This window comes from Solanum lycopersicum, chromosome 5, assembly GCF_036512215.1.
Source record: "Solanum lycopersicum chromosome 5, SLM_r2.1".
In the NCBI taxonomy this organism is placed as follows: Eukaryota; Viridiplantae; Streptophyta; class Magnoliopsida; order Solanales; family Solanaceae; genus Solanum; species Solanum lycopersicum.
Genome location: NC_090804.1, coordinates 30,395,620 through 30,414,125, shown reverse-complemented (window position 1 = coordinate 30,414,125; position 18,506 = coordinate 30,395,620). Strand labels below are relative to the sequence as shown.

The 18,506-nt window shown below is 45.9% G+C and overlaps 1 protein-coding gene across 19 annotated transcripts in view; it reads left to right on the top strand.

Moving 5' to 3' along the window:
- Window positions 1-8,619, top strand: part of LOC138348565 (uncharacterized) — a 33,769-nt gene extending 25,150 nt beyond the window's left edge. For 15 of the 19 annotated variants that reach the window (XM_069298014.1, XM_069298023.1, XM_069298021.1 and 12 more), the window contains 15 exons: window positions 22-430; window positions 803-1,084; window positions 1,188-1,236; window positions 1,385-1,651; window positions 2,800-3,145; window positions 3,268-3,649; window positions 4,854-4,948; window positions 5,051-5,126; window positions 5,213-5,274; window positions 5,379-5,473; window positions 5,557-5,972; window positions 6,338-6,619; window positions 6,723-6,772; window positions 6,917-7,169; window positions 8,319-8,619. The gene's annotated coding sequence lies outside the window, so the exon portion shown is untranslated. Of the gene's footprint in view, window positions 1-21; window positions 439-802; window positions 1,085-1,187; window positions 1,237-1,384; window positions 1,652-2,799; window positions 3,146-3,267; window positions 3,650-4,853; window positions 4,949-5,050; window positions 5,127-5,212; window positions 5,275-5,378; window positions 5,474-5,556; window positions 5,973-6,337; window positions 6,620-6,722; window positions 6,773-6,916; window positions 7,170-8,318 lie in introns of all 19 variants that reach the window. The other 4 variants (XM_069298012.1, XM_069298007.1, XM_069298013.1 and 1 more) reach the window with 4 other exon arrangements.
- The last annotated feature ends 9,887 nt before the right edge of the window (window positions 8,620-18,506 follow it).

Sequence of the window (18,506 nt, the reverse complement as noted above, 5' to 3'; positions counted from 1 at the left end):
ATTGTCGTTATTAATTTTCAGGTGTGGTAGTGGCTGTCCTTATTGTTATGTACCCCATAAGGAAGCTGTGTTCAAGACACACTTTTGAACTTTTTAATGAAAGTACTATCAAAGTAACCTTCTTAGGAAACTGGACACCTCGTTCGGATATTCCTTCTTTTGTTGAGAAATACATGAATAAGGAACTTGAATTGGAGAAATTCATCACTCATAAACTTCCCATACTATGAAATCGACAAGGCTTTTTTAATTAATGTTGAAGGGAGAAGGTCTTCGTTGCATCATCACCATGGGAGTGCTAAACTTACTATCCTAGAAAAGGAGCTTCTAGCTAGTCGCTTTTGTTTGAGAAAAGACCAAGAATTGGGTGGAACACTATGAGAAGGATCCGAAAGCTCCAATGGCTAGACTATTGAACATGATATTTGAGGTAATTTGGTAAGGTCCCTTTTTATGTGTTCTTTGTCAATGAGAAATTATGTTGGTGTTGTTCCGCCATACTACTCCGGGATACTGAATTCTTTGAATGCTCGCCAGGACGTGTTTGAAAGTTCTATGTATTATATAACCATTGCTATGATGAGGAATTATCCACAGCTTATGCACAAATTTATGTCTAATAAAGCAAAAATTCCTATCTTCTTAAACTCATTGTTTATATGAACCTACACCTCTACTCTCTTAAAAGACAAGATTAGGTGCTTTTGTGAAACCTATTACGATCATGAACTATATATGGGATTGCTAATGTGAAGTATTTTTTTAACTGGTAACTCAAAGCTGTTTTCTTTTGCTTTTTCAGATTTTTAAATGTTTTGTCTTTTTGATGAACGAGGCATCTTTTAATCATGGTGAAAGGGAAGCTCTGAGATCTTGTATAAATGCTTTGAATTTCTGGGCTACTGAGATTTGGTGGGAGTTACAAGACTTCACCCTCAACATATTGAAAAGGATTATAGATGAGCTCATTATCAACGTATCATTGTTCCAGAAATGGGCATTAGTGCAGAATGGAGAACTGTAGTATTTAAGATGGAGACTTTCATCAAATGCTCCCTCAGATGTCTGCCTAGTCTTCCTTCAGGTGCATTTCTGGAACTTATTACGATTATGAACTGTATAAGGAATTGCCAATATGAAATAATTTTTGAACTAGTAACTAATAGCTATTTTGTTTTGCTTTCCAGGATTTTAAATCTTTCGTCCTTCTGATTAAAGTGGCATTTATTTAGAATGGTGAGAAGGAATCTCTAGAATCTTGTGTAAAGCATTGAACTTCTGTGCTTCTGAGAGTTGTGGGGAGTTGCAGCTTGGTTCACTCATCTCATGATAGTGCCTTCTATGTTCTCTTTTCGTTAATTGAGTATTTTTTTTCTTGGTCTAGGTTGTTTTCTTTTTTCAGAACATTGGATAATCAGGAAAGCAACCCTTGTATCATCCACATAGCTAGAAGCTTTGGGGTACTCATCAAATATATGCAACGGAAGCAGCTTCCAGACTTGGTAAACTGATGATGGATGCCCTTATTTTCATGCATATGGAATTGAGAAGATCCTATGGACCTGAAGAGTGGTTGCCCTCATTGGATCTGATGGGATAAGCTTGAACTAGGCAGTGAAAGGACATAGCTTGGTGGATGGCTTTCATACGGGTAACACTTCTTTAATTCATTTAATAAAAAGATCTATTTTTGTCACAATTCTTCTGATTAATCAATTAGTGTGTTCTAACTTATGAGAACTACTCTACTACTTCCACTTATGTTTTAAAATGCTATTTGTGCTTAGATGTAAACGTTCGAGGTAATAAAACCTCAGAGAAATAACGTACTTTAAAAAACGTGGAACACATGATGCAGGGATGTCAAAAATTTTCCCACGAATACAAGCAAATACCCTTTTAATCCTAAATTCGATCTACAAGTTTCAGTCTGTCACAGTCTTCAATGAGGATATGCTGCAAATGATTTGTCATCTGAGTAGAGTGGACATTACATTTCAACATGAAAATAGTATGTAATTTTGGTTAGAGTAGTATCTCCCTTAGACTTTTAGTGAGCCTAGTCTTCCAATGGCTCAAGTTTGGTTGGAAGAGATTAATGTTTTCTAGCTGGTATATTGTCGGGGCGATCTGAATTTCTGAATATTTGTAGCTATGGCTTGGCAAAAAGAACTGAAAGCCCCATGACATAATCTGAGCCTCTTGCTTTATTTCTCCATTACCAAAACTAACAGGCCTCTTCTAGTCCTTTCCTTTCTTTCACTTTTGAAAACAAATAGAGCATTAACATCAGCAATAGCAGTAGTAGTTGGACCTCATTGTGAGTGATGCACTCTGTTCAAAAGCACCTCAAAGTTCCTTGCCACAATCACTAGGCCATCCCCATGAGAACTCAATTTAGAACATTTAATATGAGGAGGTAGAGCAAGACTCAAACTGATTTATTGCATGATAGCCTGCATTGAATCTCCTTTTGTTTTTATTAACTCAAATAGAGAGCATATGTAGTATATATTTTTTTATTTTATGACAGAATCTGTTAAATAATTTGAAAAATGTTCGGTGATTTTCAGAGCTATTGCATCACTTTTAATGTAAAGTTATGTGTATCTCTCCACCCTCAATCTTAGTTTAGCCTGTTAATGTCATTAAAACATTTGTCTGCTCCAGCCTCTCCTAGCTCAGCCTCTCAAACTTAAATCTGAAATAAAAGAAGTTGATGTAGCACCTTAATAAATTGAAGCGGACTATGTGTTGTACTGATGCATTTTTGTTAATGTGCAATCTTTCTTGTTGCAGGATGGTGATGTTTGAATATTCACTGCTTGTAAACTTGAAAATGTTGGATGATCTTCAATTATCGAGGCAAATTTCCATTGAAAGCTTGCATAATAAACCTGCACAGACTGCCTCCAAGGCTTAGCTCGAGTGGAAGAAGGTGGTGTCGCAGGTTTGAGCCCCACACCATACAAAGTGAAGCCCGGAATTTAAGTGGAGAGGGGTAGAGGGCGGGCCTATTATCCACTGAGTTTAGAAGGCTATGATAGGTCCAAAGAGCGGGTCACAGGCGGATTTCTCGGTTATCATAACAAAAAAAAAAGATCTCGCAGAGACTTTTGCGAACTCCAGAAGTTTTGATGATAGGGTGCGTATACTGTAGTTTGAAAAATTCTTTTTTTTCTGTAGTTTTGCCAACACTCCACTTCTTTCGCTTACTGTTTAGGTTATTGGATTTCTTCTTCTTCACACGCATCTGCATGTTTGCAGTGATAGCTCGCCAATAAGGATGGTACTGTTTTCTTGAATGACGGGCTCTTGGAGATGAAGTGTATTCTCCAAATTCCTTAGCACCTCACCCATAGATGGAATGTGCACCAGATTCAGCTAAGTATTTCACTGCGTTTCGCCAAAGTTGCTGAAGGAATCTGGTCTTACTTCACCCAGAATGTCGGGATATATGATATGTTCCAGTTGTCTTTTCTCCTGCAAATTCATTGCCCAGTCAGCTAAGTTGACATGCTCCCTCGGAAGAGATCGATCTCGGGCAGGCCTAGCACTTTAACTTCGCATAAAATGGTTACCATTGGAGGAAGAAGGATGCTGATGAAACTGTAAAAGAACTATTAAAGACACTCACCAAAAGGTGAAGGTATGCTCTATTGTCCTTAAGCTCACTTGCTGGTAAATTAGTATCTATTGATGGAGTTGTGTATGTTTTTCTGATGTCATATTTAAAGCTCTGTGGTGAAAAGATGAAATAGCCTGGATGTTGTTTTTGTTTGATTAAGAGTCCTTTTTCTTGATTTCTTTCCTTAATTTTAATAGCAAGTCATGGATAGAGTTAGATGAAACATTCATTTTTTAATAAAGAGTTATGTACAGTTGTTTGAAACATTCATCTATAGTCCGTTTCTTGATTTTCCTAAAAAGAGATTGAAACAGAACGGAAGCAGCATGCTTTACTTCACATTTGCTTACATTTATTTTTATTGGGATTTGTGTGGAAGAAGACCATCAGATATCCTAAAGTCTTTCTTCTGTTTCAGCCTAAGTGAATTTTTTTTTAAGTTGAGGATTGTACCATTTTATTGCTCTCTTTATAATATATTTTTGTAGCTTACTTATTAGCTGCTGATGCAGTTCCCAAGGTTAGGTGTATTCTCTTTTCAATTAAGAGAATATAGGAACTTCAACTAAGAATAAATTAGGATAAGAAGAATTGCTTAAGTAAGTATATTGCTACATGGGCTCTACGAAGGAAGTGTTCGGATTAGGAGCATTTTCAATAGGTTTCTTTTGTGTATTTGTTCAATGAGGCCTGGGGTCTTCCATTTCCAAAGACTGGATCTGGCATTTGTATTTTCACATTGGTCTCAACCATGGTCTACTACCAGTCTTGCAATAGTAATAAAGTATTGGTGCAAAGAGATCGGTCCTTCACTTGCTAATCGTTCATTAATCTAATTTTTTCAAGATCTAAATTAAATCAATATAGTGGAATGGTCAAATCAGCTAGCTTGACCTTTCCATTTGATGTCTCTTCCCTACCAGTGATTATTCCATAAGAAATACTCATCCTCTTTGAAAAGTCACTTCAGTTGTGCCTTCCCAGTCCCAAAAAAAAGTCATTTCAAATAATCCTGCTCATTGAAGGTGACTCACATCCTATTCAAGGAATGAACCATCCATCAGAAGCTATACTAGTCAGTTTAGTTTTGTTTTGTTGTGCGTGCTTGCTTGAATTCCTCTTTACTCGATTCTAATTAGATTTTCACTGTTGAATCCTTTTTGTGTATATCTATTGAGATGCTTTACACATGCTGATGATAGGATGTTTATTCCTTTATTTGCAGATGTTTTTTAAAGTCTTGGAGCACCTTTGAATGTTTCTAAACCCACAAAAGATTCAAGTGTGGCTATTTTTTGACTAGGAGATGTTGGCCTTATTGTGAGTATTATTCACATTGCAAATAACCTTCTTGTTCTGTTTTGTTTTTTAATCCATATATATGTTAGTCTTACTAATAATGATCTAATCTCTTTTGGTCAGGCTGCAGACGGAGCAAAAATTGCTTGTGCTTCAAGGATAATTTGTGTCGATTTAAATGCTAGCTGATTTCAGTAAGGTAATTAACTTGTGCCTTACACATTCTCGATCCATTATCTTATATAGCAAAGCAACTAATTCATCCATTTTACTTCTATTTTACAGCTAAGAAATTTTGTGTGACAAAGTTTGTGAACCCGAAGTATTAAAGTAAACTAGGTCAAGAGGTACTAATATCTACTTCTCTTAATGGATCATTCTGCGAAAGAAGAAAAAGACTGGTGTGAGTCATAGTTGATCATCTTTTCTTGAATTTTGATTATTTGATTAGGTAATTGCTGAGATGACTTATTGCAAATTCGATCTGAGTGTGAAGTGTACTGGCCATATTGATGCTATGATTTCAGCATTTGAATTGTCCATGATGTATGTTTTCTATCATCAAATTTCCTTAATTGTATATTATTTATATAATAATCTTAACGAACATTGTCGTTATTAATTTTCAGGTGCGGTATTGGCTGTCCTTATTGTTATGTACCCCATATGGAAGCTGTGTTCAAGACACACTTTTGAACTTTTTAATGAAAGTACTATCAAAGTAACCTTCTTTGGAAACTGGACACCTCGTTCGGATATTCCTTCTTTTGTTGAGAAATACATGAATAAGGAACTTAAATTGGAGAAATTCATCACTCATACACTTCCCATACTATGAAATCGACAAGGCTTTTTTAATTAATGTTGAAGGGAGAAGGCCTTCGTTGCATCATCACCATGGAGTGCTAAACTTACTATCCTAGAAAAGGAGCTTCTAGCTAGTCGCTTTTGTTTGAGAAAAGACCAAGAATTGGGTGGAACACTATGAGAAGGATCCGAAAGCTCCAATGGCTAGACTATTGAACATGATGTTTGAGTTAATTTGGTAAGTTCCCTTTTTATGTGTTCTTTGTCAATGAGAAATTATGTTGGTGTTGTTCCGCCATACTACTCCGGGATACTGAATTCTTTGAATGCTCGCCAGGACGTGTTTGAAAGTTCTATGTATTATATAACCATTGCTATGATGAGGAATTATCCACAGCTTATGCACAAATTTATGTCTAATGAAGCAAAAATTCCCTATCTTCTTAAACTCATTGTTTATATGAACCTACACCTCTACTCTCTTAAAAGACAAGATTAGGTGCGTTTGTGAAACCTATTACGATCATGAACTATATATGGGATTGCTGATGTGAAGTATTTTTTTAACTGGTAACTCAAAGCTGTTTTCTTTTGCTTTTTCAGATTTTTAAATGTTTTGTCTTTCTGATGAACGAGGCATCTTTTAATCATGGTGAAAGGGAAGCTCTGAGATCTTGTATAAAAGCTTTGAATTTCTGGGCTACTGAGATTTGGTGGGAGTTGCAAGACTTCACCCTCAACATATTGAAAAGGATTTTAGATGAGCTCATTATCAACGCATCATTGTTCCAGAAATGGGCATTAGTGCAGTATGGAGAACTGTAGTATTTAAGATGGAGACTTTCATCAAATGCTCCCTCAGATGTCTGCCTAGTCTTCCTTCAGGTGCATTTGTGGAACTTATTACGATTATGAACTGTATAAGGAATTGCCAATATGAAATAATTTTTGAACTAGTAACTAATAGCTATATTCTTTTGCTTTCCAGGATTTTAAATCTTCCGTCCTTCTGGTTAAAAGAGGCATTTATTTAGAATGGTGAGAATCTCTAGAATCTTGTGTAAAACATTGAACTTCTGTGCTTCTGAGAGTCGTGGGGAGTTGCAGCTTGGTTCACTCATCTCCTGATAGTGCCTTCTATGTTCTCTTTTCTTTAATTGAGTATTTTTTTTCTTGGTCTAGGTTGTGTTCTTTTTTCAGAATATTGGCTAATCAGGAAAGCAACCCTTGTAAGAAGCTTTGGGGTACTCATCAGATATATGCAACAGAAGCAGCTTCCAGACTTGGTAAACTGATGATGGATTCCCTTATTTTCATGCATATGGAATTGAGAAGATCCTACGGACCTGAAGAGTGGTTGCCCTCAATGGATCTGATGGGATAAGCTTGAACTAGGCAGTGAAAGGACATAGCTTGGTGGATGGCTGTCATACGGGTAACACTTCTTTAATTCATTTAATAAAAAGATCTATTTTTGTCACAATTCTTGTGATTAATCAATTAGTGTGTTCTAACTTATGAGAGCTACTCTACTACTTCCACTTATGTTTTAAAATGCTATTTGTGCTTAGATGTAAACGTTCTAGGCAATAAAACCTCAGAGAAATAACGTACTTTAAAAAACGAGGAACACATGATGCAGGGATGTAAAAAATTTTCCCACCAATACAAGCAAATACCCTTTTAATCCTAAATTCGATCTACAAGTTTCAGTCTGTCACAGTCTTCAATGAGGATATGCTGCAAATGATTTGTCATCTGAGTAGAGTGAACATTAATTTTCAACATGAAAATAGTATGTAATTTTGGTTAGAGTAGTATCTCCCTTAGACTTTTAGTGAGCCTAGTCTTCCAATGGCTCAAGTTTGGTTGGAAGACATTAGAGTTTTCTAGCTGGTATCTTGTCGGGGCGATCTGAATTTCTGAATATTTGTAGCTAGTGCTTTGCAAAAAGAACTGAAAGCCCCATGACATAATCTGAGCCTCTTGCTTTATTTCTCCATTACCAAAACTAACAGGCCTCTTCTAGTCCTTTTCCTTTCTTTCACTTTTGAAAACAAATAGAGCATTAACATCAGCAATAGCAGTAGTAGTTGGACCTCATTGTGAGTGATGCACTCTGTTCAAAAGCACCTCAAAGTTCCTTGCCACAATCACTAGGCCATCCCCATGAGAACTCAATTTAGAACATTTAATATGAGGAGGTTGAGCAAGACTCAAACGGATTTATTGCATGATAGCCTGCATTGAATCTCCTTTTGTTTTTATTAACTCAAATAGAGAGCATATGAAGTATATATTTTTTTATTTGATGACAGAATCTGTTAAATAATTTGAATAATGTTCAGTGATTTTCAGAGCTATTGAATCACTTTTAATGTAAAGTTATGTGTATCTCTCCACCCTCAATCTTAGTTTAGCCTGTTAATGTCATTAAAACATTTGTCAGCTCCAGCCTCTCCTAGCTCAGCCTCTCAAACTTAAATCTGCAATAAAAGAAGTTGATGTAGCACCTTAATAAATTGAAGGGGACTATGTGTTGTACTGATGCATTTTTGTTAATGTGCAATCTTTCTTGTTGCAGGATGGTGATGTTTGAATATTCACTGCTTGTAAACTTGAAAATGTTGGATGATCTTCAATTATCGAGGCAAATTTCCATCGAAAGCTTGCATAATAATCTTGCACAGACTGCCTCCAAGGCTTAGCTCGAGTGAAAGAAGGTGGTGTCGCAGGTTTGAGCCCCACACCATGCAAAGTGAAGCCCCGAATTTAAGTGGAGAGGGGTAGAGGGCGGGCCTATTATCCACTGAGTTTAGAAGGCTATGGTTGGTCCAAAGAGCGGGTCACAGGCAGATTTCTCGGTTATCATAACAAAAAAGAAAGATCTCGCAGAGACTTTCGCGAACTCCAGAAGTTTTGATGATAGGGTGGGTATACTGTAGTTTGTAAAATTCTTTTTTTTCTGTAGTTTTGCCAACACTCCACTTCTTTCGCTTACTGTTTTGGTTATTGGATTTCTTCTTCTTTACACGCATCTGCATGTTTGCAGTGATAGCTCGCCAATAGGGATGGTACTGTTTTCTTGAATGATGGGCTCTTGGAGATGAAGTGTATTCTCCAAATTCCTTAGCACCTCACCCATAGATGGAATGTGCACCAGATTCAGCTAAGTATTTCACTGCGTTTCTCCAAACTTGCTGAAGGAATCTGGTCTTACATTGCCCTCGGAAGAGATCGATCTCGGGCAGACCTAGCACAAAGAACTTCACATAAAATGGTCACCAATGGAGGAAGAAGAAGGTTGGTGAAACTGTTTAAGACACTCACCAAAAGGTGAAGGTATGCTCTATTGTCCTTAAGCTCACTTGCTCTTATCATGTCTTGTCATTTTCAAAGACAAATTTTTACCCTTTCTGGTAAATTAGTATCTATTGGTTGAGTTGTCTATTTTTTACTGATTGCTATTTTAAAGATCTGTAGTAAAAATATGAGATAGCCTCGTTGTTTTGTTTGTTTGATAAGAGTCTTTTTTCTTGATTTCTTTCCTCAATTTTAACAGTAAGTCAAGGATAGAGTTATCTGAAATATTCATTTTTTTGATAAAGAGTAAGTTAGTATCTATTGGTTGAGTTGTCTATGTTTTACTGATTGCTATTTTAAAGATCTGTAGTAAAAAATGTGAGATAGCCTGGATGTTTTGTTTGTTTGATAAGAGTCTTTTTTCTTGATTTCTTTCCTCAATTTTAACAGTAAGTCAAGGATAGAGTTATCTGAAATATTCATTTTTTTGATAAAGAGTAAGTTATTTACAGTTGTTTGAAACATTCATCTGTAGTTCGTTTCTTAATTTTCCTAAAATAAGATTTAAATAGAAAGGAAGAAGAATTTTACACTTTAAATTTGGGAACATTTATTTTTATTGGGATTTGTGTGGAAGAAGACCAGCAGATATACTAAAGTCTCTTTCTGTTTCAGCCCTAGTGGATTTTTATTTTGAAATTGAGGATTGTTCCATTTAATCTCTCTTTATAATGTATTTTTGTATCTTAACTTATTAGATGCTGAGGCAGTTCCCAATGTTAGGTGTATTCTGTTTTCAATTAAGAGAATATAGGAACTTCAACTAAGAAAAAAATAGGATAAGAAGAATTGCTTAAGTACGGATGTTGCTACAAGGGCTCTACGAAGGAAGTGTTTGTATTAGGAGCATTTTCAATAGGTTTCTTTTCTTTATTTGTTCAATTAGGCCTGGGGTCTCCCATTTCCAAATATTGTGGATCTGGCATTTGCATTTTCACATTGGTCTCAACCATGCTCTAGTACCAGTCTTGCAACAGTATTAGAGTATTGGTGCAAACAAATCGGTCCATAACTTGCTAATCGTTCATGAATCTAGTTTTTTCAAGATCTAAAGTACATCAATATGGTGGAATGGTCAATTAAGCTGGCTTGCCTTCTCCATTTGATGTCTCTTTTCTACCAGTGACTTCCAAGGTATATGGGAAGGGCATTCATGTAGCATTTTGATCACTTAGGGAGCAACATGGATAGCCACAAAAGGCCTTATCTGATTATTCCATAAGAAATACTCAATCCTCTTTGAAAAGTCACTTCAGTTGTGCCTTCGCAGTCCCAAAAAGAAGTCACTTCAAATAATCATGTTCATTGAAGGTGACTCACTTCCTATTCAAGGAATGAACCATCCATCATAAGCTATACTAGTCAGTTTTGTTTTGTTTTGTTGTGCGTGCTTGCTTGAATTCCTCTTTACTCGATTCTAATTAGATTTTCACTGTTGAATCCTTTTTGTGTATATCTATTGAGATGATTTACACATGCTGATTATAGGATGTTCATTCCTTTATTTTCAGATGTTTTTGAAAGTCTTGAGCACCTTTGAATGTTGCTAAACCCACAAAAGATTCAAGTGTGACTATTTTTTGACTTGGAGCTGTTGGCCTTATTGTGAGTATTCTTCACATTGCAAATAACCTTCTTGTTCTGTTTTGTTTTTTTAATCCATATATATGTTCTTACTAATAATGATCTAATCTCTTTTGGTCAGGCTGCAGACGGAGCAAAAATTGCTAGTGCTTCAAGGATAATTTGTGTCGATTTAAATGCTAGCTGATTTGAGTAAGGTAATTAACTTGTGCCTTACACATTCTCGATCCATTATCTTATATAGCAAAGCAACTAATTCATCCATTTTACTTTTATTTTACAGCTAAGAAATTTTGCGTGAAAAAGTTTGTGAACCCAAAGGATTAAAGTAAACCAGGTCATGAGGTACGAATATCTGCTTCTCCTAATGGATCATTTTGCGAAAGAAGAAAAAGACAGGTGTGAGTCATAGTTGATCATCTTTTCTTGAATTTTGATTAGGTAATTGCTGAGATGACTGATTGCAAATTTGATCCGAGTGTGAACGGGGTAAGGTTGGGGGGTTTGGAAGGGTAAGGGGGTAAGGGTGGGGAGGTGTGGGTTCGGAAGGTGTCGTGGCAAGGGGGGTTTGGCGGTGGGTTGGGGGGGGGGCTAAAGGGGTCTGGAATGGGGGTTAGAGGGGGCTAAGAGAGTGTGGCGGGGGTAAAAGGGGGGGGGGGGGGGAGGCACCAAGTTTAGAAGGCTATGATTGGTCCAAAGGGCAAGTCACAAACGGATTTCTCGGTTATAAAAAAAAGGGGGTACGGAGGGTAAGAAAGGGGGTGGAGGAGAGGAGGAGGGGGTATGGAAGAGGGGGGGGGGTGCTTGGGGAAAGGGGCAAGGAAGGGTTGGTAGGGATAAGGGGTAACTGGGAAGGGGGGGTGGAAGGGGAAAGGGTGGGTAGAGGAAGGGGGGGGGGGGTATGGATGGGTAGGGGAAAGGGGGGGGGGGTAAGAGAGAAGGTTGGAAAAAGGGCGGAGGGGGAAGGGGGGGTATGGGTAGGGGGAAAAGGGTGTGGGGCATAGGTAGGGAAGGGGTGGGGGGTATTGGTAGGGTAAGGGGGGGGGGGTAAGGAAAAGGGTGAAAAAGGTGAAGGGGTTTAAGAAGGGTAGGGGAGGAGGTGGGGGTAAGGGGGAAGCGTGGGCGGGGGAGGGGGTTGAGGGGTAGGGGAAGCGGTGTAAGGGGTATGGATGGTGGATAGGGGAAGGGGTAAGTGTGGGGAAAGAGGTGTGGTGTATGGGTAGGGGAAGAAGTGTAAGGGGTATCGGTAGGGGAAGGGGTGTAAGGGGTATGGGAACGGGGTGGGGGGGTAAGGGAGAGGGTAGGGGGTATGGGTAGGCGAAGAGGGGGGCGGGGGTAAGGGAGAAGGGTGAAAAAAGAGGGGGGGGGGGGTGGGGGAAGGGGTAAGAAATGGGGTAGGGGAAGGGGGGGGGGGTAGGGGAAAAACGGGTTAGTGATAAGGGGGTAGGGAAATGTGGGGGGGGGGGGTAAAGAAAAGGGTTGGTAGGGGAAGGGCTAAGATAGGGGGGGGGGGTGTGGTAAGGGAGAAGGGTGAAAAGGGTAGGGAGGGGGGTTGGGGAAGGGGGGTAAGGTATAAGGGGATAGGGGAGGGGGGATAAGAAAGGGTTTGTGGAGGAAGGGGTAGGGGGGTAAGGGTGGGGGGGGGGGGCTAAAAGAGATGGCTGGAAAAGGGGTAGGGGGGATAGGGGAAGGGGAGGGGATAGGCGAGATGGGTGAAAAAGGGGAAGGGGGGGGGGGGGGTAAGAAAAGGGTTGGTAGGGAAGGGGTAGGGATAAGGGGTAACAAGGAAGGGGGGGGGGGGGTGGAAGAGAAAAGGGTGGGTAGAGGTAGGGGGGGGTATGGATGGGTAGGGGAAAGGGGGGAGGGTGGGGTAATAGAGAAGGTTGGAAAAAGGGGGGAGGGGGAAGGGGGTGGGGGGAAGGGGTGTGGGGCATGGGTAGGGAAGGGGGTGTGGGGTATGGGTAGGGGAAGGGGGTGGAGGTAAGGGAAAAGGGGGTAGGGGAGGGGGGGGGGGGTAAGGAGAAGGGTCAAAAAGGGAAAGGGTTTAAGAAGGGTAGGGAAGCAGGTGGGAGTAAGGGGGAAGTGTGGGCGGGGGAGGGGGTTGAGGGGTAGGGAAAGCAGTGTAAGGGGTATGGATGGTGGATAGGGGAAGGGGTAAGTGTGGTAAAAGAGGTGTAGGGTATGGGTAGGGGAAGGGGTGTAAGGGGTATGGGAACGCGGTGGGGGGTAAGGGAGAGGGTGTGGGTATGGGTAGGGGAAGAGAGGGGTGGGGGTAAGGAAGAAGGGTGAAAAAAGAGGGGGGGGGGGGGGGGGGGAAGAAAGGGTTGTTGGGGAAGGGGTATGGAAGGGGTTATAAAGGGGGTAGGGGAAGGGGTAAGAAAGGGTTGGTAGGGGAAGGGGTTAAGATAGGGGTAGGGTAAGGGTATGGGAGAAGGGTGAAAAGGGTGGGTGGGTGGGGGGGGGGGTACGGGAGAAGGGGGTAGGGGAAGGGGGGGGGGGTAAGGTATAAGGGGATAGGGGAGGGGGGGGGTAAGAAAGGGTTTGTGGGTGTAAGAAAGAGGGGGAGGGGGTTAGGTGAAAGGGGGGTGGGAAGGGAGATGGGTGAAAATGGGGTAGGGGAAAGGGAGGTAAGAAAAAGGTTGGTAGGGAAGGGGTAGGGATAAGGGGTAACAAGGAAAGGGGGTGGAAGGGGAAAGGGTGGGTCGTGGGGAAGGGTGGGTAGAGGAAGGGGGGGTATGGATGGGTAGGGGAAAGGGGGGTGGGGTAAGAGAGAAGGTTGGAAAAAGGGGGGAGGGGTAAGGGTAGGAGGAAAGGGGTGTGCAGCATGGGTAGGTAATGGGGTGTAGGGTATAGGTGGAAGGGGTATGGAAGAGGGGGGGGGGGGGGGAAGAAAGGGTTGTTGGGGAAGGGGTATGGAAGGGGTTAGAAAGGGGGTAGGGGAAGGGGTAAGAAAGGGTTGGTAGGGGAAGGGGTAAGATAGGGGTAGGGTAAGGGTAAGGGAGAAGGGTGAAAAGGGTAGGGGGGTACGGGAGAAGGGGGTAGGGGAAGGGGGGGGGTAAGGTATAAGGGGATAGGGGAGGGGGGGGGGGTAATAAAGGGTTTGTGGGGGTAAGAAAGGGGGGAGGGGGTTAGGTGAAGGGGGGGGGGGGGGGGGAAGGGAGATGGGTGAAAATGGGGTAGGGGAAAGGGAGGTAAGAAAAAGGTTGGTAGGGAAGGGGTAGGGATAAGGGGTAACAAGGAAAGGGGGTGGAAGGGGAAAGGGTGGGTCGTGGGGAAGGGTGGGTAGAGGAAGGAGGGTATGGATGGGTAGGGGAAAGGGGGGTGGGGTAAGAGAGAAGGTTGGAAAAAAGGGGGAGGGGTAAGGGTAGGGGGAAAGGGGTGTGCAGCATGGGTAGGTAATGGGGTGTAAGGTATAGGTGGAAGGGGGTGGAGGTAAGGGAAAAAGGGTGAAATGGGGTAGGGGAAAGGGGGGGGGGGGGGTAAGGAGAAGCGTGAAAAAGGGGAATGGGTTTATGAGGGGGAGGGGGGAAGCATGGGCGGGGGAGGGGGTTGAGGGGTAGGGGAAGCAGTGTAAGGCGGTGTAAGGGATATGGATGGTGGTTAGGGAAAGAATTGTAGGGAATATGAGTAGGGGAAGGGGTGTAAGGGGTATGGGAACGGGGTGGGGGGTAAGGGAGAGGGTGGGGGAAGAAGGAGGGCGGGGGTAAGGGAGAAGGGTGAAAAAGGAGGGGGGGGGGGGGGAGTAAGAAAGGGTTGGTGGTGGAAGGGGTATGGAAAGGGGTAGGGAAAGGGGGGGGGGGGAAGGGGGGGGGGAGGGGTAGGGGAAAAAGGGGTTAGGGATAAGGGGGTATGGGAAGGGGGGGGGGGGGGGTAAGAAAGGGTTGGTAGGGGAAGGGGTAAGATAGGGGTGGGGTTGGGTAAGGGGGGAGAAGGGTGAAAAGGGTTGGGGGGAGTACGGGAGAAGGGGGTAGGGGAAGGGGGGGGGGGGGTTAGGGATAAGGGGGTATGGGAAAGGGGGGGGGGGGTAAGAAAGGGTTGGTAGGGGAAGGGGTAAGATAGGGGTGGGGTTGGGTAAGGGGGGAGAAGGGTGAAAAGGGTTGGGGGGAGTACGGGAGAAGGGGGTAGGGGAAGGGGGGGGGGGGTAAGGTATAAGGGGATAGGGGAGGGGGGGAGGTAAGAAAGGGTATTTGGGGGAAGGGGTGGGGGGGGGGGGGTAAGATAGGGGGGTGGTAGGAGAGAGGGGGGGGGGGGTAAGAAAGGGTTAGTGGGGGAAGGGGTACGGAAGGGGAGGGGGTAGTGGAAAGGGTAAGAAAAGGGGTAGGGGAAGGGGAGGGGGGTAGGGGAAAAAGGGGTTAGGGGAAGGGGGGTAAGGAAGGGTTGGTAGGGGAAAGGGGTAAGATAGGGGGTGGGGTGGGGGAAAGGAGGGGGGGGGGGTAAGATAGGGGTGGGGTGGGGTAAGGGAGAAGGGTGAAAAGGGTAGGGGGGGGGTACGGGAGAAGGGGGTTAGGGGAAGGGGGGTGAGGTATAAAGGGATAGGGGAGGGAGGGGGGTAAGAAAGGGTTGGTGGTGGAAGGGGTATGGAAAGGGGTAGGGAAAGGGAGGGGGGGTAGGGGAAAAAGGGGTTAGGGATAAGGGGGGTATGGGAAGGGGGGGGGGGGTAAGAAAGGGTTGGTAGGGGAAGGGGTAAGATAGGGGTGGGGTTGGGTAAGGGGGGGTTAGGGAAAAGGGTGGGGGGGGGGGAGTACTGGAGAAGGGGGTAGGGGAAGGGGGGTAAGGTATAAGGGGATAGGGGAGGGGGGGAGGTAAGAAAGGGTATTTGGGGGTAGGGGTAGGGGGGGGGGGTAAGAAAGGGGGGTAGGAGAAGGGGGGGGGGGGTAAGAAAGGGTTAGTGGGGGAAGGGGTACGGAAGGGGAGGGGGGTAGTGGAAAGGGTAAGAAAGGGGGTAGGGGAAGGGGGGGGGGGGGGGGGTAGGGGAAAAAGGGGTTAGGGGTTAGGGGAAAGGGGGGTAAGGAAGGGTTGGTAGGGGAAGGGGTAAGATAGGGGGTGGGGTGGGGGAAAGGAGGGGGGGGGGTAAGATAGGGGTGGGGTAAGGGAGAAGGGTGAAAAGGGTAGGGGGGGGTACGGGAGAAGGGGGTAGGGGATAGGGGAGGGAGGGGGATAAGAAACGGTTTGTGGGGGAAGGGGTAGGGGGTAAGGAAAGGGGGGGTGGGGTAAGGGAGATTGGTGAAAAGAGGGTAGGGGAGGGGGGGGGGGGTAAGAAAAGGGTTGGTAGGGGGTAACAGGGAAGGGGGGTTGGAAGGGGAAAGGGTGGGTGGGTAGAGGAAGGGGGGGGGGGGGAAAGGGCGGTGGTGGGGTATGAGAGAAGGTTGGAAAAAGGGGGGGGGATGGGTAAGGGGAAAGGGCGGGGGCATTTGGGTAGGTAAGGGGGTGGGGGGAATGGGTAGGGGAAAGGGCGGGGGCATTTGGGTAGGTAAGGGGGTGGGGGGAATGGGTAGGGGAAGGGGGTGGAGGTAAGGGAAAAGGGTGAAGGGGGGTAGGGGAAGGGGGGGGGGGGTACGGAGAAGGGTGAAAAAGGGGAAGGGGTTTAAGAAGGGTAGGGGAGGAGGTGGGGTAAAGGGGAAGCGTGGGAAGGGGAGGGGGTTGAGGGGTAGGGGAAGCGGTGTAAGGGGTATGGATGGTGGATAGGGGAAGGGGAAAGTGTGGGGAAAGAAGTGTGGTGTATGGGTAGGGGAAGAAGTGTAAGGGGTATGGGTAGGGGAAGGGGTGTAAGGGGTATGGGAACGGGGTGGGGGGTAAGGGAGAGGGTGGGGGGTATGAGTAGGGGAAGAGGGGGGCGGGGGTAAGAGAGAAAGGTGAAAAAGGAGGGGGGGGGGGGTTAGAAAGGGTTGGTGGGGGAAGGGGTAAGAAAGGTGGTAGGGAAAGGGAGGGGGAGTAGGGGGAAAAGGAGTCAGGGATAACAGGGTAGGGGAAGAGGGGGGGGGGGGGGTAAGAAAGGGTTGGTAGGGGAAAGGGGTAAGATAGGGGTGGGGTTGGGTAAGGGAGAAGGGTGAAAAGGGTGGGGGGGGGGGGGGGGAGTACTGGAGAAGGGGGTAGGGGAAGGGGGGTAAGGTATAAGGGGATAGGGGAGGGGGGAGGTAAGAAAGGGTATTTGGGGGAAGGGGTAGGGGGGGGGGGGCTAAGAAAGGGGGGTGGTAGGAGAAGGGGGGGGGGGTAAGAAAGGGTTAGTGGGGAAGGGGTACGGAAGGGGAGGGGGGGTAGTGGAAAGGGTAAGAAAGGGGGTAGGGGAAGGGAGGGGGGGGGGGGTAGGGGAAAAAGGGGTTAGGAGTTAGGGGAAAGGGGGGGTAAGGAAGGGTTGGTAGGGGAAGGGGTAAGATAGGGGGTGGGGTGGGGGAAAGGAGGGGGGGGTAAGATAGGGGTGGGGTAAGGGAGAAGGGTGAAAAGGGTAGGGGGGGGGGTACGGGAGAAGGGGGTAGGGGATAGGGGAGGGAGGGGGATAAGAAAGGGTTTGTGGGGGAAGGGGTAGGGGGTAAGGAAAGGGGGGGTGGGGTAAGGGAGATTGGTGAAAAGAGGGTAGGGGAGGGGGGGGGGTAAGAAAAGGGTTGGTAGGGGGTAACCGGGAAGGGGGGTTGGAAGGGGAAAGGGTGGGTGGGTAGAGGAAGGGGGCGGGGGGAGGGGGGGGGGAGGCGGTGGTGGGGTATGAGAGAAGGTTGGAAAAAGGGGGGGGGGTAAGGGGTATGGGTAGGGAGAAAGGGCGGGGGCATTTGGGTAGGTAAGGGGGTGGGGGGAATGGGTAGGGGAAGGGGGTGGAGGTAAGGGTGAAGGGGGGTAGGGGAAGGGGGGGGGGGGTACGGAGAAGGGTGAAAAAGGGGAAGGGGTTTAAGAAGGGTAGGGGAGGAGGTGGGGTAAGGGGGAAGCGTGGGAAGGGGAGGGGGTTGAGGGGTAGGGGAAGCGGTGTAAGGGGTATGGATGGTGGATAGGGGAAGGGGAAAGTGTGGGGAAAGAAGTGTGGTGTATGGGTAGGGGAAGAAGTGTAAGGGGTATGGGTAGGGGAAGGGGTATAAGGGGTATGGGAACGGGGTGGGGGGTAAGGGAGAGGGTGGGGGGTATGAGTAGGGGAAGAGGGGGGCGGGGGTAAGAGAGAAGGGTGAAAAAGGAGGGGGGGGGGGGGGTTAGAAAGGGTTGGTGGGGGAAGGGGTAAGAAAGGTGGTAGGGAAAGGGAGGGGGAGTAGGGGGAAAAGGAGTTAGGGATAACGGTGTAGGGGAAGAGGGGGGGGGTAAGAAAGGGTTGGTAGGGGAAGGGGTAAGATAGGGGGTGGGGCGGGGGTAAGGGAGAAGGGTGAAAGGGTAGGGGGGGGGGGGGGTACGGGAGAAGGGGGTAGGGGAAGAGGGGTAAGGTATAAGGGGATAGGGGAGAGGGGGGGGGGGGGGGGTAAGGGAGATGGGTGAAAAGGGTGTAGCGGAAGGGGGGGGGGGGGGTAAGGGAGATGGGTGAAAAGGGTGTAGCGGAAGGGGGGGGGTTAAGGGAGATGGGTGAAAAGGGGGTAGGGGAAGGGGGGGGGGGTACGGGAGATGGGTGAAAAGGGGGTAGGGGAAAGGGGGGGGGGGGTAAGAAAGGGTTAGTGGGGTAAGGAAGGGGAGGGGGTAGTGTAAGGGGTAAGCAAGGGTGAGTAGAGGAAGGGGGTGTGGGGTATGGGTGGGTAGGGGAAGGGTTAGGGTGGGTTTGGAAGGGGTACGGTTTATGGGGGGTATAGGTAGGTGGAGGGAAGGGATGTGGGGTAAGGGAAAAGGGTGGGAAGGGGGTAGGGGATGGGATTGTGGGGGTAAT